General features: G+C 35.7%; 3 pseudogenes; all 3 read right to left on the minus strand.

Annotated features, from left to right (window-relative positions):
* Window positions 1-5,493: 5,493 nt before the first annotated feature.
* On the minus strand, window positions 5,494-7,009 carry LOC149771749 (MAP kinase-interacting serine/threonine-protein kinase 1 pseudogene; annotated as a pseudogene).
* A 6,150-nt stretch (window positions 7,010-13,159) lies between these two features.
* On the minus strand, window positions 13,160-14,128 carry LOC149771750 (MAP kinase-interacting serine/threonine-protein kinase 1 pseudogene; annotated as a pseudogene).
* Window positions 14,129-20,821: 6,693 nt separating this feature from the next.
* Window positions 20,822-21,790, minus strand: LOC149771751 (MAP kinase-interacting serine/threonine-protein kinase 1 pseudogene; annotated as a pseudogene).
* Between the last annotated feature and the right edge of the window lie 2,791 nt (window positions 21,791-24,581).

Below are 24,581 nucleotides of genomic sequence, written 5' to 3' on the forward strand. Positions count from 1 at the left end.
TTCATACTAAAGTATTGTCGGGACTCCAGCAGCGTCCAGGGGTTGTCTTTCACTGAATAATACTATGTATCTAGCTTATAGTCATACGATTTTTATTTTAATAATAAACAAAAACTTATTCAAGATAAATTAAAACTTTTTATACAAGTATATGAGAACAAACAATTTCACATGCGCTTGATATAATTTCGATGATCGTATGAATTAGAGGTCTTTCTTTTTTATTTAACGCTCCCATTAACCCTGTTTCGTCAGACAAAGCACGCGGTCCAAAGATGATCAATTTGTTTCATGGTATGAGAAAAACTATATAAATGAAGTACTCTTGTGCACCTTAAAACATATCTAATCGTTTGGCTTTCATCATTGATGTTACATAATCAACTAAAACTTTATTTATATATATTGCTGTCATTAATCTCATTTGTAATTTAGAGGTTATTTTGCGTCAATGCCCAAAAATGTATCCCTTATTGCACCAGTAATTCTATAACGGTCAGTTGCTGTTTGCGGACAACGCAGTATTGTGTGGATTTAGAATCAGTGTATTGACCATACAAATGGCAAGGCGGAATCATACGTATACTATGTTTTTTAAAGGCCATCTCGCCAGTGATCCAAACGTCATGTAGGTGAATAAACATCACGCTTTGTTAAAAGCAGACGAGATAGCTTCCCATCTCTTCCGTATTCCATCCCAATATAGATTCCGATTACTAGTCTCCGATTGTGCTTACATAGGTATCGGTACAAATAAATGTATACGGCCTCCCAGGTATACTGGGTATTATCTGTAAAGTGCCTTATTCTAAAGGGGTTCGTTACAGTGAAAATTAGGAGTATTCGTCCATGAATCAAAGGATGACGCTTCTAACCTGTAACAATATAACACAAGGGAAGACACGAGTCCCCACCGCTCGGTAGGTCCGACTCTGTTAGTTTATCCTAATAGCGTCTGCTAATCTCCAACGTAAGCCAGTCGTAATCAAGAAGAGTTCATTTTTCACGATTGACCGAAAGGTAAGATCCGAAAAACTGCGCACTCGATGTTGTTCGGATCTTACCTTTCGTTCACTGGTGAAATCCAAGACTATTCGAATGCAAACGGTACTGCCTGCCATTAGTTGTCCAAACGTCAAAATCGGCGAACAATTATTGAATTTTCTCCAAGATGTCTCATACTGAACGAAGTGTGCCGAGCAGTTTTGAAAATTGAACTATTCTTGATTACCACTGGCTGAAGGTGGAAATTAGCAGACGCAATTAAGATAAACTAGCATGGTTGGAACTACCGATAGGTGCGAACTCGTGTCTTTTTCTTGTATTATATTGTTCCAGGATTGAACATTCATACCCTGATTCAATGACGGATACTCCTAAGTTTTCTTCGTAACGAACAACTGTGCCTTATTCTACTTAAAATATATATTGTGTGTTTGTGATGCAAATAGCATAGTCCCAGTCCCACTTCATTTTGCGGTTTATATAAGAAGATCCCGTTGGATATAACGTATTCTACGGATCCATATAAACAGAATAATTTATATTTCAATCTCAATTCATAAAATAATCCTGGTCTCAGTTTTGGTTAAGACCCTACAAAAATATTATATCAACGACAACTACAAAGTCACCTTCTTGAACCCAAAATAACCAAATTATATGACTTAAACTCCCCCAATATTTCAACAACAAAAAACACCTGCAAAATAAATTCCTATACACCATCACTAGATATGTGTGTTTTAAAATCATACACGACATTTTACCTGTAAAACACATATTTTTTAAAAATATTCCCTAATTCAAGTTATGCACTTTTTTTTGCGGTGGGACTGAAATCACTGACCATTTAATTTTCGAATGCAATTTAATACTCGCTTTACAACAGCTCATAATTAAATGGCTGAAAAAAACTCTCGAAACTCCTTCGGTACTTTTTACATTCCTTAAATTTGGTCTTATCCTAAGTTTCTTCTATGGGGCCTTGTTTCCGGAACCTGAAATCGCGGACTTGTGGCTTTTATTATGCGCTGGATACAAATATGCTATATGGATTAAATGTATCCATGCATATTATCATAAAGAAGTGGTAACCAGTAACACCTTGCTATTCTTCTTTCTCTCTTGCCTAAAATGTAGAATCAGAGCTGACATTTCCAGACTTAACCTTCTTCACTTTATTGACAAATGGTGTCTAGCTGGGTTATTATGTTCTCTTTAAATTTGTTAAATAGTAAGTGGCATAAGTCTAGAATAATACTCACTACTTACCTTTTTCTTTAAATATATCCAATTATGTATCCTTTTCTAATCTCCTGATTCTTTAGTACACCGTCTTTTTGCCTGCATGTTTCAACCCACGTTTACCGGTCAACACGTTAATTCAAGAATACCCCAAGCCGCACGTGTTAACACTATCTCTTCTTTTCGCACGAGCTTTTTCTGTACTTTACCTTGTCTATCCTTTTAACATGACCTTTCACGCTTATACAATTTTGTATACACTTTGTATTTCAATCAATACTATATCTCTAAATTTAAAACTTGAATAGTAATTTCATTTGTTTTAAATTCTATGTAAAGTTATTATGTTAATTGATAAGTAGACGTAAAATAATTTATTATTTATAAATTCCTCGCCTATACGTTAGCTAGAAACTTACGTATTATGTAAAATTAGTATCAGCGTTTTACAACGTATGTATGAGCAGTAAGTGTGTGTGTGTGTGTAAGTATGTGTGTGTATATGAGGGTACGGGTGAGCGGATATGTCTAATATGGGTGCATATAGGAGTATCTGTGTCACTTGCACATTTCAACATGTACATATTAAATAAGGATTTCATGAAAAGAAAAGAATGTTTATCATTGGTTCTATCAAATCTATTTTTGTGTTACATAATCAATTTGGCAATAAATGTAGGTCTTATAGGCTTGTAAGAATTCCATTAGGTTTAGAGAACCTATGACCAAATTTCTATCTGTTCCTCAACTTTCTTTAATATTTGGTTGTAATTAAGTTCGTCTAAATTCTTTCCATAAAATATTCCTAAAGCCTTCACTTGTTGTTTGATTCAATTTGGGGGAGCTCCTGGGTCATTTGCCCGCCAATTTCCAATTAATTGCTATTATTTTCAATATTCTTATATAATGTTTCAATTGCAATAACATATAGTAAAATTGACAGTGGAAAATTTGTGTGTTGAGGGCTCTCAACCTCCTCACTCTCGCTCACTATCATTTTAGACTCGATGAGCGGATTTGTTTTATGCTAGAAACTTGGTTCTTCCATAAATAAATATGGGGTGGTAGGTTTTTGTGTTTCGTTTGCTTTGTTGTTTTCCTTTTTTACCCTTTGCCCCCTTCTTCTCACGTGCACTCGTATTTGTATAACTAGTCCATTATGTGGACGTGGATTGAGAAGTTTTAGGACCGTTTGAGCTTCCAACCTCAATTTCGCACTGCATACCCAGTATGACCTGGTTCGATGTTGCGGCATTTCAGTGGGGTGGGTTTCCTGAGATCTGTTCCATCTCTCCCCCAGGATCTGGAACCCTCTGACGATCATAGGCCATTTCATCAATCATTACTGAGTTTTGAGGCATGTTTTCTTGTTGTTGTACCGGTTATGGACAATCCGTTGGTGGAAGGCCCGTGGTACCACACCTGCTACAGTTACGAAACTGATGGCATCATCTATACCATGATTTGATACCAAATCCCATAATGTATGTAAAAAGAGGCACCCTCCTGGCGTCCTCCGACATGTACAGCAGCCTAACTCATGTAAATACTGAAGGAAAGCCCCAGACGGTGGTCATTCCTTTCCTTCAAAACTTTTACTCCAAACTTTTGTTCTACTTTGAGCCTTAACTCTCAGTTTGGGACCCCTTTATGAAAAGTGTAATGTCCTTAAAGCAGCGGAGCTTGTGAGAATTACCAATTACAGGTGGTTTCTATATCTCACCCGTAGCACTGCATGCAAACATTGTTGTGTGGAAAGACAAACTATACTTAAATATATGTATGCAATGATAATTATCTGCCGAAAATCATTTGAGTGAATCTGATTTTTAGAAAACTTCTTTGTCGGTCTGCATCCTCAAAGCATCAAAAGCGATATCATGTCTGTTTAATAAAGCTCTGATAGTTTAGTTTTTAAAAGAACAAGTAAACAATATTCTGTTCATCATGTCTACAAAAGAATAGCATCAATCACAAGTAGATAATCAGCACATAAGCACGGTATTTAGTAAATGGCTCACCAATAAACATGTAATTATTTATTCAATGTAATTAGCCATAACAGTTAGTTCCTTTGAATCGTGCAAACATTTCAGATTATCCTATTGTCAGACTTAATCCATGTCGCCGCTTGTGTCAAGTGTTGTTTTAAGCACGTATGCCTTGGGGACATTTTCCGAATCCTTATTTCACAGCTCAAACCACAACACTACCAATTAAACGGAACAAATCTGTTTAAGCGTGAGTCAGAAATTTAGTAGCTACATATATTTCCCAAGTATCAAATGAGTTTCGATTTATTGGGTATGTTAAAACTAAAAATTGAAATTTGGGGTAGAAATTTGTACATGTGTACATAGCTGAGTTGTTTCGTTTCTTCTAATATAATTTTTCTGATAGATAGATAGACAGAGAGAGAGATTATTGAAAATTACAAATCACATCTAATACAAAATTTAATTTCACAAAGGAAAACAATATTTCATAGAAATGGGACTTTTTATTAAAAAATGCAATTTTCCAAATATCTATTTGTTATAACTTACAAGTGTCCGATAAATGAGAATGAAATATAATTGCGAAATACACTGAAGAAAAAATCAAGATGCTAGTATGAATTTAGTTAATGAAGAAATATTAGAAATCAAACTGAGTAAGATTTACATATTAACACCTGGTGATATACTGGCACTTTAGATATAAAATATCACTATTTTGACACGTCATTTTAAGCATCAGAGAACATTTTACATTCCACCAACCTCATTCATGAATAACAGCACAATTATAAAATCAAAGCACTCGTTGATTATTAACACAAATACTGAATAATCTCTCCTTTCAAAGACATTCAGAACCATGAATTGGTATTAACGATCATATAAAATTCAGTCGTATTTTATTACAACAATCAGCATTTTACAGAATAAAAGTCAATTACATTTTAGCAACAATTCAACGAAAGTGATATATGCACATATATACTCCGGACAATTTGTTTCATCTACATTATAAGAGATGAAAACTCTTTAGGTTGTATAATCCCACCCACCCACTCTTAAAATGTACTCTTCGAAACAAGACAATCTGGATTGATGAAAATCAGAACAAATCCTAAACTTTTCATCAAAGGCAGCATATTTTGAACAAACAGTCCTTATCGTAAACTTGATGTAGCAAAGTTAGTCACGTGTTTGTAATTATTTTCAAAATAAAAGTTATTCAGATGAAAATATCACTAAATAACTATTCGTCCTGTGAATGACTGATGCCCGGCAGTGTACAGCCACTATCGAATTCTGTTGAACGAACATTGGTTCCGGCCACCAAACTTGACCGATGTTTTGTCAAGCTGGAAGCAGATGGGGACAATTTCAATGGTGGTACTACAATTTCTTCAGAATTGATTTCATCGTTTTCTTTTCCCTCATTTTCGTCATTATAAGCATAACTTGGCGGCTTGTGAATAATTAGATGCTGCTGCAGCATGCGGTTGATTGAAATAGCAGTCTCAGCAAATGGCTCCAAATCCTTGGTACTGCTATTCCTAGAAAGCATTGTTGGTGCAGCAAGAGCAGTAGCAGCCGGTGGGCAAGATACCCAGGGGTGGTTCAAGACCTGCTCGGTAGAATAACGCTTGCGTGGATCTCGCACCAGCAAGTGACGAATGAGGTCTTTGGCACTGTCTGAGATTACACTCCAATCGTTTTCTGGAAACTCATAATCATCATTTTTGATGCTGCTGAAAAGCATGTCCTGGCAGTCCCGACACATCACATCACTGTTCCACCCACAACCACCTCCACAGTCGCCATAAAATGGATGGTAACCGCACAGCGTGATGTACATGATTATTCCCAGGCTCCAGAGATCACATTTCTTGTCATAGGATAAGGATTCACCAAGCCAAACTTCAACAACTTCAGGAGCCATATAATCTGCTGTGCCGACTGGCGTCAGGAGATCTGGCGTGGTACACATATCCTTCTGGCTTTCAACAGGCACACCACTTGCCAAGTCAAAATCACATATTCGTATTGGGAATATTTCTTTCTTTTCACACAATATGTTTTCTAGCTTTAGATCCCTGTGGACTATTCCTTTATTGTGGAGGAAATCCAAGGCTCGTGTGATGCATTTCACTATTAAACTGGCTTCTGTCTCAGTCAGATGACCCCTTCTCTCAATATTGTCAAACAAGGTTCCTCCCAACATCTTGTCAAAGACCAAATAAAATCGACCTTCTTCTTCAAAGTATTCATAAAGCTGTAAGATGTTCTCCTGACCTTGACATAAGTTGTATATTTCTATTTCTTTGAAGACTTTGCTGCTGGATCGGATCGTGTTGTTTTTAATGATCTTTACAGCATATTCTTTGCTGTTGGAAATATTTATAAATGTCTGCACTGATTCAATAGCACCATTTCCTAAGATTTCTCCTGTTGGTCTGTACAAATCATGAAATTTTGTAACAGGAATATCAGCTGCCCTTTTTGTCTTCTTTCGGAGTCTTGGTGTATTACGATTTAAACTTGCGTTTTTTTCTGCATCCCGTAAATTATGGCTTTCCATGTCCCTAAAATCGTTATCCATCTCCATATTCAGTCTGTTTAAAGTACCGTAATGTCAGCACCTTTTATATATGTGATCGGTTGGTGACAATTAGCTTCCTGATTGGCTCGTGTCATCCTGTCGATGCGACTAAAATTCAACAGTATTCAGATAAATCCCCTACTGACACTGAGTAAGCACTTAATTAGGCACTCACGGAAGTTCCTCTGGCCTCGCTGTGATGATTGATTCACACCTTGGAATGGAAGAGTACATATCACAGTTATAAAGTGGAAACAATTACTAGAACAAACGAAAACAAGAAATTTGTTTAACAAGCTTTTAGTTGATATTTATTTCTTTACAGTGCTATCACGAATAGTCATTTGCCAAAAACATAATTGATCGATGTTTTCTTATTTTATGAGAAAATATTTTCATAAAGAAATTCTTTTAAATCTTATATTTCTGTTAGTAACATGTACCATCTATCATTGATTCAACATAGATGATCGCCTGGCTAGTCTATGCAATGAAATAATGTTTCTGTCTAATATTCAATTTCAAAAATACTTCTAAAATCTCTTTCTTTCTCTCTCTTTGTCAAATTCAAAACAACTTTTAACAAGCTTTTTGGTTGTACAAAATCCGAAAACATCGCAGTCTTTAAGTTATATATGAAGATGTTTATTTTCCTTCAATAAATAGTATTGAAAGTAGACTATAGTTATTTTCAAATGGCATCGCTAATGGTAACCGATGTGGTATCTAAAATGCATTTCTGCAAACAACTTGAAAAATGGTTCAAGATAATTGATATGCACGGGCTTCCATAAATTTATAACGTCCTTTTTTCTTCCTTGTAACCATTGCAAACTCAAGGCTTTCATACTAAAGTATTGTCGGGACTCCAGCAGCGTCCAGGAGTTGTCTTTCACTGAATAATACTATGTATCTAGCTTATAGTCATACGATTTTTATTTTAATAATAAACAAAAACTTATTCAAGATAAATTAAAACTTTTTATACAAGTATATGAGAACAAACAATTTCACATGCGCTTGATATAATTTCGATGATCGTATGAATTAGAGGTCTTTCTTTTTTATTTAACGCTCCCATTAACCCTGTTTCGTCAGACAAAGCACGCGGTCCAAAGATGATCAATTTGTTTCATGGTATGAGAAAAACTATATAAATGAAGTACTCTTGTGCACCTTAAAACATATCTAATCGTTTGGCTTTCATCATTGATGTTACATAATCAACTAAAACTTTATTTATATATATTGCTGTCATTAATCTCATTTGTAATTTAGAGGTTATTTTGCGTCAATGCCCAAAAATGTATCCCTTATTGCACCAGTAATTCTATAACGGTCAGTTGCTGTTTGCGGACAACGCAGTATTGTGTGGATTTAGAATCAGTGTATTGACCATACAAATGGCAAGGCGGAATCATACGTATACTATGTTTTTTAAAGGCCATCTCGCCAGTGATCCAAACGTCATGTAGGTGAATAAACATCACGCTTTGTTAAAAGCAGACGAGATAGCTTCCCATCTCTTCCGTATTCCATCCCAATATAGATTCCGATTACTAGTCTCCGATTGTGCTTACATAGGTATCGGTACAAATAAATGTATACGGCCTCCCAGGTATACTGGGTATTATCTGTAAAGTGCCTTATTCTAAAGGGGTTCGTTACAGTGAAAATTAGGAGTATTCGTCCATGAATCAAAGGATGACGCTTCTAACCTGTAACAATATAACACAAGGGAAGACACGAGTCCCCACCGCTCGGTAGGTCCGACTCTGTTAGTTTATCCTAATAGCGTCTGCTAATCTCCAACGTAAGCCAGTCGTAATCAAGAAGAGTTCATTTTTCACGATTGACCGAAAGGTAAGATCCGAAAAACTGCGCACTCGATGTTGTTCGGATCTTACCTTTCGTTCACTGGTGAAATCCAAGACTATTCGAATGCAAACGGTACTGCCTGCCATTAGTTGTCCAAACGTCAAAATCGGCGAACAATTATTGAATTTTCTCCAAGATGTCTCATACTGAACGAAGTGTGCCGAGCAGTTTTGAAAATTGAACTATTCTTGATTACCACTGGCTGAAGGTGGAAATTAGCAGACGCAATTAAGATAAACTAGCATGGTTGGAACTACCGATAGGTGCGAACTCGTGTCTTTTTCTTGTATTATATTGTTCCAGGATTGAACATTCATACCCTGATTCAATGACGGATACTCCTAAGTTTTCTTCGTAACGAACAACTGTGCCTTATTCTACTTAAAATATATATTGTGTGTTTGTGATGCAAATAGCATAGTCCCAGTCCCACTTCATTTTGCGGTTTATATAAGAAGATCCCGTTGGATATAACGTATTCTACGGATCCATATAAACAGAATAATTTATATTTCAATCTCAATTCATAAAATAATCCTGGTCTCAGTTTTGGTTAAGACCCTACAAAAATATTATATCAACGACAACTACAAAGTCACCTTCTTGAACCCAAAATAACCAAATTATATGACTTAAACTCCCCCAATATTTCAACAACAAAAAACACCTGCAAAATAAATTCCTATACACCATCACTAGATATGTGTGTTTTAAAATCATACACGACATTTTACCTGTAAAACACATATTTTTTAAAAATATTCCCTAATTCAAGTTATGCACTTTTTTTTGCGGTGGGACTGAAATCACTGACCATTTAATTTTCGAATGCAATTTAATACTCGCTTTACAACAGCTCATAATTAAATGGCTGAAAAACACTCTCGAAACTCCTTCGGTACTTTTTACATTCCTTAAATTTGGTCTTATCCTAAGTTTTTTCTATGGGGCCTTGTTTCCGGAACCTGAAATCGCGGACTTGTGGCTTTTATTATGCGCTGGATACAAATATGCTATATGGATTAAATGTATCCATGCATATTATCATAAAGAAGTGGTAACCAGTAACACCTTGCTATTCTTCTTTCTCTCTTGCCTAAAATGTAGAATCAGAGCTGACATTTCCAGACTTAACCTTCTTCACTTTATTGACAAATGGTGTCTAGCTGGGTTATTATGTTCTCTTTAAATTTGTTAAATAGTAAGTGGCATAAGTCTAGAATAATACTCACTACTTACCTTTTTCTTTAAATATATCCAATTATGTATCCTTCTCTAATCTCCTGATTCTTTAGTACACCGTCTTTTTGCCTGCATGTTTCAACCCACGTTTACCGGTCAACACGTTAATTCAAGAATACCCCAAGCCGCACGTGTTAACACTATCTCTTCTTTTCGCACGAGCTTTTTCTGTACTTTACCTTGTCTATCCTTTTAACATGACCTTTGTATACACTTTGTATTTCAATCAATACTATATCTCTAAATTTAAAACTTGAATAGTAATTTCATTTGTTTTAAATTCTATGTAAAGTTATTATGTTAATTGATAAGTAGACGTAAAATAATTTATTATTATAAATTCCTCGCCTATACGTTAGCTAGAAACTTACGTATTATGTAAAATTAGTATCAGCGTTTTACAACGTATGTGTGAGCAGTAAGTGTGTGTGTGTGTGTAAGTATGTGTGTGTATATGAGGGTACGCGTGAGCGGATATGTCTAATATGGATGCATATAAGGGTATCTGTGTCACTTTCACATTTCAACATGTACATATTAAATAAGGATTTCATGAAAAGAAAAGAATGTTTATCATTGGTTCTATCAAATCTATTTTTGTGTTACATAATCAATTTGGCAATAAATGTAGGTCTTATAGGCTTGTAAGAATTCCATTAGGTTTAGAGAACCTATGACCAAATTTCTATCTGTTCCTCAACTTTCTTTAATATTTGGTTGTAATTAAGTTCGTCTAAATTCTTTCCATAAAATATTCCTAAAGCCTTCACTTGTTGTTTGATTCAATTTGGGGGAGCTCCTGGGTCATTTGCCCGCCAATTTCCAATTAATTGCTATTATTTTCAATATTCTTATATAATGTTTCAATTGCAATAACATATAGTAAAATTGACAGTGGAAAATTTGTGTGTTGAGGGCTCTCAACCTCCTCACTCTCGCTCACTATTATTTTAGACACGATGAGCGGATTTGTTTTATGCTAGAAACTTGGTTCTTCCATAAATAAATATGGGGTGGTAGGTTTTTGTGTTTCGTTTGCTTTGTTGTTTTCCTTTTTTACCCTTTGCCCCCTTCTTCTCACGTGCACTCGTATTTGTATAACTAGTCCATTATGTGGACGTGGATTGAGAAGTTTTAGGACCGTTTGAGCTTCCAACCTCAATTTCGCACTGCATACCCAGTATGACCTGGTTCGATGTTGCGGCATTTCAGTGGGGTGGGTTTCCTGAGATCTGTTCCATCTCTCCCCCAGGATCTGGAACCCTCTGACGATCATAGGCCATTTCATCAATCATTACTGAGTTTTGAGGCATGTTTTCTTGTTGTTGTACCGGTTATGGACAATCCGTTGGTGGGAGGCCCGTGGTACCACACCTGCTACAGTTACGAAACTGATGGCATCATCTATACCATAATTTGATACCAAATCCCATAATGTATGTAAAAAGAGGCACCCTCCTGGCCTCCTCCGACATGTACAGCAGCCTAACTCATGTAAATACTGAAGGAAAGCCCCAGACGGTGGTCATTCCTTTCCTTCAAAACTTTTACTCCAAACTTTTGTTCTACTTTGAGCCTTAACTCTCAGTTTGGGACCCCTTTATGAAAAGTGTAATGTCCTTAAAGCAGCGGAGCTTGTGAGAATTACCAATTACAGGTGGTTTCTATATCTCACCCGTAGCACTGCATGCAAACATTGTTGTGTGGAAAGACAAACTATACTTAAATATATGTATGCAATGATAATTATCTGCCGAAAATCATTTGAGTGAATCTGATTTTTAGAAAACTTCTTTGTCGGTCTGCATCCTCAAAGCATCAAAAGCGATATCATGTCTGTTTAATAAAGCTCTGATAGTTTAGTTTTTAAAAGAACAAGTAAACAATATTCTGTTCATCATGTCTACAAAAGAATAGCATCAATCACAAGTAGATAATCAGCACATAAGCACGGTATTTAGTAAATGGCTCACCAATAAACATGTAATTATTTATTCAATGTAATTAGCCATAACAGTTAGTTCCTTTGAATCGTGCAAACATTTCAGATTATCCTATTGTCAGACTTAATCCATGTCGCCGCTTGTGTCAAGTGTTGTTTTAAGCACGTATGCCTTGGGGACATTTTCCGAATCCTTATTTCACAGCTCAAACCACAACACTACCAATTAAACGGAACAAATCTGTTTAAGCGTGAGTCAGAAATTTAGTAGCTACATATATTTCCCAAGTATCAAATGAGTTTCGATTTATTGGGTATGTTAAAACTAAAAATTGAAATTTGGGGTAGAAATTTGTACATGTGTACATAGCTGAGTTGTTTCGTTTCTTCTAATATAATTTTTCTGATAGATAGATAGACAGAGAGAGAGATTATTGAAAATTACAAATCACATCTAATACAAAATTTAATTTCACAAAGGAAAACAATATTTCATAGAAATGGGACTTTTTATTAAAAAATGCAATTCTCCAATATATCTATTTGTTATAACTTACAAGTGTCCGATAAATGAGAATGAAATATAATTGCGAAATACACTGAAGAAAAAATCAAGATGCTAGTATGAATTTAGTTAATGAAGAAATATTAGAAATCAAACTGAGTAAGATTTACATATTAACACCTGGTGATATACTGGCACTTTAGATATAAAATATCACTATTTTGACACGTCATTTTAAGCATCAGAGAACATTTTACATTCCACCAACCTCATTCATGAATAACAGCACAATTATAAAATCAAAGCACTCGTTGATTATTAACACAAATACTGAATAATCTCTCCTTTCAAAGACATTCAGAACCATGAATTGGTATTAACGATCATATAAAATTCAGTCGTATTTTATTACAACAATCAGCATTTTACAGAATAAAAGTCAATTACATTTTAGCAACAATTCAACGAAAGTGATATATGCACATATATACTCCGGACAATTTGTTTCATCTACATTATAAGAGATGAAAACTCTTTAGGTTGTATAATCCCACCCACCCACTCTTAAAATGTACTCTTCGAAACAAGACAATCTGGATTGATGAAAATCAGAACAAATCCTAAACTTTTCATCAAAGGCAGCATATTTTGAACAAACAGTCCTTATCGTAAACTTGATGTAGCAAAGTTAGTCACGTGTTTGTAATTATTTTCAAAATAAAAGTTACTCAGATGAAAATATCACTAAATAACTATTCGTCCTGTGAATGACTGATGCCCGGCAGTGTACAGCCACTATCGAATTCTGTTGAACGAACATTGGTTCCGGCCACCAAACTTGACCGATGTTTTGTCAAGCTGGAAGCAGATGGGGACAATTTCAATGGTGGTACTACAATTTCTTCAGAATTGATTTCATCGTTTTCTTTTCCCTCATTTTCGTCATTATAAGCATAACTTGGCGGCTTGTGAATAATTAGATGCTGCTGCAGCATGCGGTTGATTGAAATAGCAGTCTCAGCAAATGGCTCCAAATCCTTGGTACTGCTATTCCTAGAAAGCATTGTTGGTGCAGCAAGAGAAGTAGCAGCCGGTGGGCAAGATACCCAGGGGTGGTTCAAGACCTGCTCGGTAGAATAACGCTTGCGTGGATCTCGCACCAGCAAGTGACGAATGAGGTCTTTGGCACTGTCTGAGATTACACTCCAATCGTTTTCTGGAAACTCATAATCATCATTTTTGATGCTGCTGAAAAGCATGTCCTGGCAGTCCCGACACATCACATCACTGTTCCACCCACAACCACCTCCACAGTCGCCATAAAATGGATGGTAACCGCACAGCGTGATGTACATGATTATTCCCAGGCTCCAGAGATCACATTTCTTGTCATAGGATAAGGATTCACCAAGCCAAACTTCAACAACTTCAGGAGCCATATAATCTGCTGTGCCGACTGGCGTCAGGAGATCTGGCGTGGTACACATATCCTTCTGGCTTTCAACAGGCACACCACTTGCCAAGTCAAAATCACATATTCGTATTGGGAATATTTCTTTCTTTTCACACAATATGTTTTCTAGCTTTAGATCCCTGTGGACTATTCCTTTATTGTGGAGGAAATCCAAGGCTCGTGTGATGCATTTCACTATTAAACTGGCTTCTGTCTCAGTCAGATGACCCCTTCTCTCAATATTGTCAAACAAGGTTCCTCCCAACATCTTGTCAAAGACCAAATAAAATCGACCTTCTTCTTCAAAGTATTCATAAAGCTGTAAGATGTTCTCCTGACCTTGACATAAGTTGTATATTTCTATTTCTTTGAAGACTTTGCTGCTGGATCGGATCGTGTTGTTTTTAATGATCTTTACAGCATATTCTTTGCTGTTGGAAATATTTATAAATGTCTGCACTGAATCAATAGCACCATTTCCTAAGATTTCTCCTGTTGGTCTGTACAAATCATGAAATTTTGTAACAGGAATATCAGCTGCCCTTTTTTCTTTCGGAGTCTTGGTGTATTACGATATAAACTTGCGTTTTTTTCTGCATCCCGTAAATTATGGCTTTCCATGTCCCTAAAATCGTTATCCATCTCCATATTCAGTCTGTTTAAAGTACCGTAATGTCAGCACCTTTTATATATGTGATCGGTTGGTGACAATTAGCTTCCTGATTGGCTCGTGTCATCCTGTCGATGCGACTAAAATTCAACAGTATTCAGATAAATCCCCTACTGACACTGAGTAAGCACTTAATTAGGCACTCACGGAAGTTCCTCTGGCCTCGCTGTGATGATTGATTCACACTTTGGAATGGAAGAGTACATATCACAGTTATAAAGTGGAAACAATTACTAGAACAAACGAAAACAAGAAATTTGTTTAACAAGCTTTTAGTTGATATTTATTTCTTTACAGTGCTATCACGAATAGTCATTTGCCAAAAACATAATTGATCGATGTTTTCTTATTTTATGAGAAAATATTTTCATAAAGAAATTCTTTTAAATCTTATATTTCTGTTAGTAACATGTACCATCTATCATTGATTCAATATAGATGATCGCCTGGCTAGTCTATGCAATGAAATAATGTTTCTGTCTAATATTCAATTTCAAAAATACTTCTAAAATCTCTTTCTTTCTCTCTCTTTGTCAAATTCAAAACAACTTTTAACAAGCTTTTTGGTTGTACAAAATCCGAAAACATCGCAGTCTTTAAGTTATATATGAAGATGTTTATTTTCCTTCAATAAATAGTATTGAAAGTAGACTATAGTTATTTTCAAATGGCATCGCTAATGGTAACCGATGTGGTATCTAAAATGCATTTCTGCAAACAACTTGAAAAATGGTTCAAGATAATTGATATGCACGGGCTTCCATAAATTTATAACGTCCTTTTTTCTTCCTTGTAACCATTGCAAACTCAAGGCTTTCATACTAAAGTATTGTCGGGACTCCAGCAGCGTCCAGGAGTTGTCTTTCACTGAATAATACTATGTATCTAGCTTATAGTCATACGATTTTTATTTTAATAATAAACAAAAACTTATTCAAGATAAATTAAAACTTTTTATACAAGTATATGAGAACAAACAATTTCACATGCGCTTGATATAATTTCGATGATCGTATGAATTAGAGGTCTTTCTTTTTTATTTAACGCTCCCATTAACCCTGTTTCGTCAGACAAAGCACGCGGTCCAAAGATGATCAATTTGTTTCATGGTATGAGAAAAACTATATAAATGAAGTACTCTTGTGCACCTTAAAACATATCTAATCGTTTGGCTTTCATCATTGATGTTACATAATCAACTAAAACTTTATTTATATATATTGCTGTCATTAATCTCATTTGTAATTTAGAGGTTATTTTGCGTCAATGCCCAAAAATGTATCCCTTATTGCACCAGTAATTCTATAACGGTCAGTTGCTGTTTGCGGACAACGCAGTATTGTGTGGATTTAGAATCAGTGTATTGACCATACAAATGGCAAGGCGGAATCATACGTATACTATGTTTTTTAAAGGCCATCTCGCCAGTGATCCAAACGTCATGTAGGTGAATAAACATCACGCTTTGTTAAAAGCAGACGAGATAGCTTCCCATCTCTTCCGTATTCCATCCCAATATAGATTCCGATTACTAGTCTCCGATTGTGCTTACATAGGTATCGGTACAAATAAATGTATACGGCCTCCCAGGTATACTGGGTATTATCTGTAAAGTGCCTTATTCTAAAGGGGTTCGTTACAGTGAAAATTAGGAGTATTCGTCCATGAATCAAAGGATGACGCTTCTAACCTGTAACAATATAACACAAGGGAAGACACGAGTCCCCACCGCTCGGTAGGTCCGACTCTGTTAGTTTATCCTAATAGCGTCTGCTAATCTCCAACGTAAGCCAGTCGTAATCAAGAAGAGTTCATTTTTCACGATTGACCGAAAGGTAAGATCCGAAAAACTGCGCACTCGATGTTGTTCGGATCTTACCTTTCGTTCACTGGTGAAATCCAAGACTATTCGAATGCAAACGGTACTGCCTGCCATTAGTTGTCCAAACGTCAAAATCGGCGAACAATTATTGAATTTTCTCCAAGATGTCTCATACTGAACGAAGTGTGCCGAGCAGTTTTGAAAATTGAACTATTCTTGATTACCACTGGCTGAAGGTGGAAATTAGCAGACGCAATTAAGATAAACTAGCATGGTTGGAACTACCGATAGGTGCGAACTCGTGTCTTTTTCTTGTATTATATTGTTCCAGGATTGAACATTCATACCCTGATTCAATGACGGATACTCCTAAGTTTTCTTCGTAACGAACAACTGTGCCTTATTCTACTTAAAATATATATTGTGTGTTTGTGATGCAAATAGCATAGTCCCAGTCCCACTTCATTTTGCGGTTTATATAAGAAGATCCCGTTGGATATAACGTATTCTACGGATCCATATAAACAGAATAATTTATATTTCAATCTCAATTCATAAAATAATCCTGGTCTCAGTTTTGGTTAAGACCCTACAAAAATATTATATCAACGACAACTACAAAGTCACCTTCTTGAACCCAAAATAACCAAATTATATGACTTAAACTCCCCCAATATTTCAACAACAAAAAACACCTGCAAAATAAATTCCTATACACCATCACTAGATATGTGTGTTTTAAAATCATACACGACATTTTACCTGTAAAACACATATTTTTTAAAAATATTCCCTAATTCAAGTTATGCACTTTTTTTTGCGGTGGGACTGAAATCACTGACCATTTAATTTTCGAATGCAATTTAATACTCGCTTTACAACAGCTCATAATTAAATGGCTGAAAAACACTCTCGAAACTCCTTCGGTACTTTTTACATTCCTTAAATTTGGTCTTATCCTAAGTTTTTTCTATGGGGCCTTGTTTCCGGAACCTGAAATCGCGGACTTGTGGCTTTTATTATGCGCTGGATACAAATATGCTATATGGATTAAATGTATCCATGCATATTATCATAAAGAAGTGGTAACCAGTAACACCTTGCTATTCTTCTTTCTCTCTTGCCTAAAATGTAGAATCAGAGCTGACATTTCCAGACTTAACCTTCTTCACTTTATTGACAAATGGTGTCTAGCTGGGTTATTATGTTCTCTTTAAATTTGTTAAATAGTAAGTGGCATAAGTCTAGAATAATACTCACTACTTACCTTTTTCTTTAAATATATCCAATTATGTATCCTTCTCTAATCTCCTGATTCTTTAGTACACCGTCTTTTTGCCTGCATGTTTCAACCCACGTTTACCGGTCAACACGTTAATTCAAGAATACCCCAAGCCGCACGTGTTAACACTATCTCTTCTTTTCGCACGAGCTTTTTCTGTACTTTACCTTGTCTATCCTTTTAACATGACCTTTGTATACACTTTGTATTTCAATCAATACTATATCTCTAAATTTAAAACTTGAATAGTAATTTCATTTGTTTTAAATTCTATGTAAAGTTATTATGTTAATTGATAAGTAGACGTAAAATAATTTATTATTATAAATTCCTCGCCTATACGTTAGCTAGAAACTTACGTATTATGTAAAATTAGTATCAGCGTTTTACAACGTATGTGTGAGCAGTAAGTGTGTGTGTGTGTGTAAGTATGTGTGTGTATATGAGGGTACGCGTGAGCGGATATGTCTAATATGGATGCATATAAGGGTATCTGTGTCACTTTCACATTTCAACATGTACATATTAAATAAGGATTTCATGAAAAGAAAAGAATGTTTATCATTGGTTCTATCAAATCTATTTTTGTGTTACATAATCAATTTGGCAATAAATGTAGGTCTTATAGGCTTGTAAGAATTCCATTAGGTTTAGAGAACCTATGACCAAATTTCTATCTGTTCCTCAACTTTCTTTAATATTTGGTTGTAATTAAGTTCGTCTAAATTCTTTCCATAAAATATTCCTAAAGCCTTCACTTGTTGTTTGATTCAATTTGGGGGAGCTCCTGGGTCATTTGCCCGCCAATTTCCAATTAATTGCTATTATTTTCAATATTCTTATATAATGTTTCAATTGCAATAACATATAGTAAAATTGACAGTGGAAAATTTGTGTGTTGAGGGCTCTCAACCTCCTCACTCTCGCTCACTATTATTTTAGACACGATGAGCGGATTTGTTTTATGCTAGAAACTTGGTTCTTCCATAAATAAATATGGGGTGGTAGGTTTTTGTGTTTCGTTTGCTTTGTTGTTTTCCTTTTTTACCCTTTGCCCCCTTCTTCTCACGTGCACTCGTATTTGTATAACTAGTCCATTATGTGGACGTGGATTGAGAAGTTTTAGGACCGTTTGAGCTTCCAACCTCAATTTCGCACTGCATACCCAGTATGACCTGGTTCGATGTTGCGGCATTTCAGTGGGGTGGGTTTCCTGAGATCTGTTCCATCTCTCCCCCAGGATCTGGAACCCTCTGACGATCATAGGCCATTTCATCAATCATTACTGAGTTTTGAGGCATGTTTTCTTGTTGTTGTACCGGTTATGGACAATCCGTTGGTGGGAGGCCCGTGGTACCACACCTGCTACAGTTACGAAACTGATGGCATCATCTATACCATAATTTGATACCAAATCCCATAATGTATGTAAAAAGAGGCACCCTCCTGGCCTCCTCCGACATGTACAGCAGCCTAACTCATGTAAATACTGAAGGAAAGCCCCAGACGGTGGTCATTCCTTTCCTTCAAAACTTTTACTCCAAACTTTTGTTCTACTTTGAGCCTTAACTCTCAGTTTGGGACCCCTTTATGAAAAGTGTAATGTCCTTAAAGCAGCGGAGCTTGTGAGAATTACCAATTACAGGTGGTTTCTATATCTCACCCGTAGCACTGCATGCAAACATTGTTGTGTGGAAAGACAAACTATACTTAAATATATGTATGCAATGATAATTATCTGCCGAAAATCATTTGAGTGAATCTGATTTTTAGAAAACTTCTTTGTCGGTCTGCATCCTCAAAGCATCAAAAGCGATATCATGTCTGTTTAATAAAGCTCTGATAGTTTAGTTTTTAAAAGAACAAGTAAACAATATTCTGTTCATCATGTCTACAAAAGAATAGCATCAATCACAAGTAGATAATCAGCACATAAGCACGGTATTTAGTAAATGGCTCACCAATAAACATGTAATTATTTATTCAATGTAATTAGCCATAACAGTTAGTTCCTTTGAATCGTGCAAACATTTCAGATTATCCTATTGTCAGACTTAATCCATGTCGCCGCTTGTGTCAAGTGTTGTTTTAAGCACGTATGCCTTGGGGACATTTTCCGAATCCTTATTTCACAGCTCAAACCACAACACTACCAATTAAACGGAACAAATCTGTTTAAGCGTGAGTCAGAAATTTAGTAGCTACATATATTTCCCAAGTATCAAATGAGTTTCGATTTATTGGGTATGTTAAAACTAAAAATTGAAATTTGGGGTAGAAATTTGTACATGTGTACATAGCTGAGTTGTTTCGTTTCTTCTAATATAATTTTTCTGATAGATAGATAGACAGAGAGAGAGATTATTGAAAATTACAAATCACATCTAATACAAAATTTAATTTCACAAAGGAAAACAATATTTCATAGAAATGGGACTTTTTATTAAAAAATGCAATTCTCCAATATATCTATTTGTTATAACTTACAAGTGTCCGATAAATGAGAATGAAATATAATTGCGAAATACACTGAAGAAAAAATCAAGATGCTAGTATGAATTTAGTTAATGAAGAAATATTAGAAATCAAACTGAGTAAGATTTACATATTAACACCTGGTGATATACTGGCACTTTAGATATAAAATATCACTATTTTGACACGTCATTTTAAGCATCAGAGAACATTTTACATTCCACCAACCTCATTCATGAATAACAGCACAATTATAAAATCAAAGCACTCGTTGATTATTAACACAAATACTGAATAATCTCTCCTTTCAAAGACATTCAGAACCATGAATTGGTATTAACGATCATATAAAATTCAGTCGTATTTTATTACAACAATCAGCATTTTACAGAATAAAAGTCAATTACATTTTAGCAACAATTCAACGAAAGTGATATATGCACATATATACTCCGGACAATTTGTTTCATCTACATTATAAGAGATGAAAACTCTTTAGGTTGTATAATCCCACCCACCCACTCTTAAAATGTACTCTTCGAAACAAGACAATCTGGATTGATGAAAATCAGAACAAATCCTAAACTTTTCATCAAAGGCAGCATATTTTGAACAAACAGTCCTTATCGTAAACTTGATGTAGCAAAGTTAGTCACGTGTTTGTAATTATTTTCAAAATAAAAGTTACTCAGATGAAAATATCACTAAATAACTATTCGTCCTGTGAATGACTGATGCCCGGCAGTGTACAGCCACTATCGAATTCTGTTGAACGAACATTGGTTCCGGCCACCAAACTTGACCGATGTTTTGTCAAGCTGGAAGCAGATGGGGACAATTTCAATGGTGGTACTACAATTTCTTCAGAATTGATTTCATCGTTTTCTTTTCCCTCATTTTCGTCATTATAAGCATAACTTGGCGGCTTGTGAATAATTAGATGCTGCTGCAGCATGCGGTTGATTGAAATAGCAGTCTCAGCAAATGGCTCCAAATCCTTGGTACTGCTATTCCTAGAAAGCATTGTTGGTGCAGCAAGAGAAGTAGCAGCCGGTGGGCAAGATACCCAGGGGTGGTTCAAGACCTGCTCGGTAGAATAACGCTTGCGTGGATCTCGCACCAGCAAGTGACGAATGAGGTCTTTGGCACTGTCTGAGATTACACTCCAATCGTTTTCTGGAAACTCATAATCATCATTTTTGATGCTGCTGAAAAGCATGTCCTGGCAGTCCCGACACATCACATCACTGTTCCACCCACAACCACCTCCACAGTCGCCATAAAATGGATGGTAACCGCACAGCGTGATGTACATGATTATTCCCAGGCTCCAGAGATCACATTTCTTGTCATAGGATAAGGATTCACCAAGCCAAACTTCAACAACTTCAGGAGCCATATAATCTGCTGTGCCGACTGGCGTCAGGAGATCTGGCGTGGTACACATATCCTTCTGGCTTTCAACAGGCACACCACTTGCCAAGTCAAAATCACATATTCGTATTGGGAATATTTCTTTCTTTTCACACAATATGTTTTCTAGCTTTAGATCCCTGTGGACTATTCCTTTATTGTGGAGGAAATCCAAGGCTCGTGTGATGCATTTCACTATTAAACTGGCTTCTGTCTCAGTCAGATGACCCCTTCTCTCAATATTGTCAAACAAGGTTCCTCCCAACATCTTGTCAAAGACCAAATAAAATCGACCTTCTTCTTCAAAGTATTCATAAAGCTGTAAGATGTTCTCCTGACCTTGACATAAGTTGTATATTTCTATTTCTTTGAAGACTTTGCTGCTGGATCGGATCGTGTTGTTTTTAATGATCTTTACAGCATATTCTTTGCTGTTGGAAATATTTATAAATGTCTGCACTGAATCAATAGCACCATTTCCTAAGATTTCTCCTGTTGGTCTGTACAAATCATGAAATTTTGTAACAGGAATATCAGCTGCCCTTTTTTCTTTCGGAGTCTTGGTGTATTACGATATAAACTTGCGTTTTTTTCTGCATCCCGTAAATTATGGCTTTCCATGTCCCTAAAATCGTTATCCATCTCCATATTCAGTCTGTTTAAAGTACCGTAATGTCAGCACCTTTTATATATGTGATCGGTTGGTGACAATTAGCTTCCTGATTGGCTCGTGTCATCCTGTCGATGCGACTAAAATTCAACAGTATTCAGATAAATCCCCTACTGACACTGAGTAAGCACTTAATTAGGCACTCACGGAAGTTCCTCTGGCCTCGCTGTGATGATTGATTCACACTTTGGAATGGAAGAGTACATATCACAGTTATAAAGTGGAAACAATTACTAGAACAAACGAAAACAAGAAATTTGTTTAACAAGCTTTTAGTTGATATTTATTTCTTTACAGTGCTATCACGAATAGTCATTTGCCAAAAACATAATTGATCGATGTTTTCTTATTTTATGAGAAAATATTTTCATAAAGAAATTCTTTTAAATCTTATATTTCTGTTAGTAACATGTACCATCTATCATTGATTCAATATAGATGATCGCCTGGCTAGTCTATGCAATGAAATAATGTTTCTGTCTAATATTCAATTTCAAAAATACTTCTAAAATCTCTTTCTTTCTCTCTCTTTGTCAAATTCAAAACAACTTTTAACAAGCTTTTTGGTTGTACAAAATCCGAAAACATCGCAGTCTTTAAGTTATATATGAAGATGTTTATTTTCCTTCAATAAATAGTATTGAAAGTAGACTATAGTTATTTTCAAATGGCATCGCTAATGGTAACCGATGTGGTATCTAAAATGCATTTCTGCAAACAACTTGAAAAATGGTTCAAGATAATTGATATGCACGGGCTTCCATAAATTTATAACGTCCTTTTTTCTTCCTTGTAACCATTGCAAACTCAAGGCTTTCATACTAAAGTATTGTCGGGACTCCAGCAGCGTCCAGGAGTTGTCTTTCACTGAATAATACTATGTATCTAGCTTATAGTCATACGATTTTTATTTTAATAATAAACAAAAACTTATTCAAGATAAATTAAAACTTTTTATACAAGTATATGAGAACAAACAATTTCACATGCGCTTGATATAATTTCGATGATCGTATGAATTAGAGGTCTTTCTTTTTTATTTAACGCTCCCATTAACCCTGTTTCGTCAGACAAAGCACGCGGTCCAAAGATGATCAATTTGTTTCATGGTATGAGAAAAAATATATAAATGAAGTACTCTTGTGCACCTTAAAACATATCTAATCGTTTGGCTTTCATCATTGATGTTACATAATCAACTAAAACTTTATTTATATATATTGATGTCATTAATCTCATTTGTAATTTAGAGGTTATTTTGCGTCAATGCCCAAAAATGTATCCCTTATTGCACCAGTAATTCTATAACGGTCAGTTGCTGTTTGCGGACAACGCAGTATTGTGTGGATTTAGAATCAGTGTATTGACCATACAAATGGCAAGGCGGAATCATACGTATACTATGTTTTTTAAAGGCCATCTCGCCAGTGATCCAAACGTCATGTAGGTGAATAAACATCACGCTTTGTTAAAAGCAGACGAGATAGCTTCCCATCTCTTCCGTATTCCATCCCAATATAGATTCCGATTACTAGTCTCCGATTGTGCTTACATAGGTATCGGTACAAATAAATGTATACGGCCTCCCAGGTATACTGGGTATTATCTGTAAAGTGCCTTATTCTAAAGGGATTGGTTACAGTGAAAATTAGGAGTATTCGTCCATGAATCAAAGGATGACACTTCTAACCTGTAACAATATAACACAAGGGAAGACACGAGTCCCCACCGCTCGGTAGGTCCGACTCTGTTAGTTTATCCTAATAGCGTCTGCTAATCTCCAACGTAAGCCATTCGTAATCAAGAAGAGTTCATTTTTCACGATTGACCGAAAGGTAAGATCCGAAAAACTGCGCACTCGATGTTGTTCGGATCTTACCTTTCGTTCACTGGTGAAATCCAAGACTATTCGAATGCAAACGGCACTGCCTGCCATTAGTTGTCCAAACGTCAAAATCGGCGAACAATTATTGAATTTTCTCCAAGATGTCTCATACTGAACGAAGTGTGCCGAGCAGTTTTGAAAATTGAACTATTCTTGATTACCACTGGCTGAAGGTGGAAATTAGCAGACGCAATTAAGATAAACTAGCATGGTTGGAACTACCGATAGGTGCGAACTCGTGTCTTTTTCTTGTATTATATTGTTCCAGGATTGAACATTCATACCCTGATTCAATGACGGATACTCCTAAGTTTTCTTCGTAACGAACAACTGTGCCTTATTCTACTTAAAATATATATTGTGTGTTTGTGATGCAAATAGCATAGTCCCAGTCCCACTTCATTTTGCGGTTTATATAAGAAGATCCCGTTGGATATAACGTATTCTACGGATCCATATAAACAGAATAATTTATATTTCAATCTCAATTCATAAAATAATCCT

Source organism: Sinohyriopsis cumingii, unplaced genomic scaffold, assembly GCF_028554795.1.
Source record: "Sinohyriopsis cumingii isolate HCF-2022 unplaced genomic scaffold, ASM2855479v2 utg001699l, whole genome shotgun sequence".
Taxonomy (NCBI): domain Eukaryota; kingdom Metazoa; phylum Mollusca; class Bivalvia; order Unionida; family Unionidae; genus Sinohyriopsis; species Sinohyriopsis cumingii.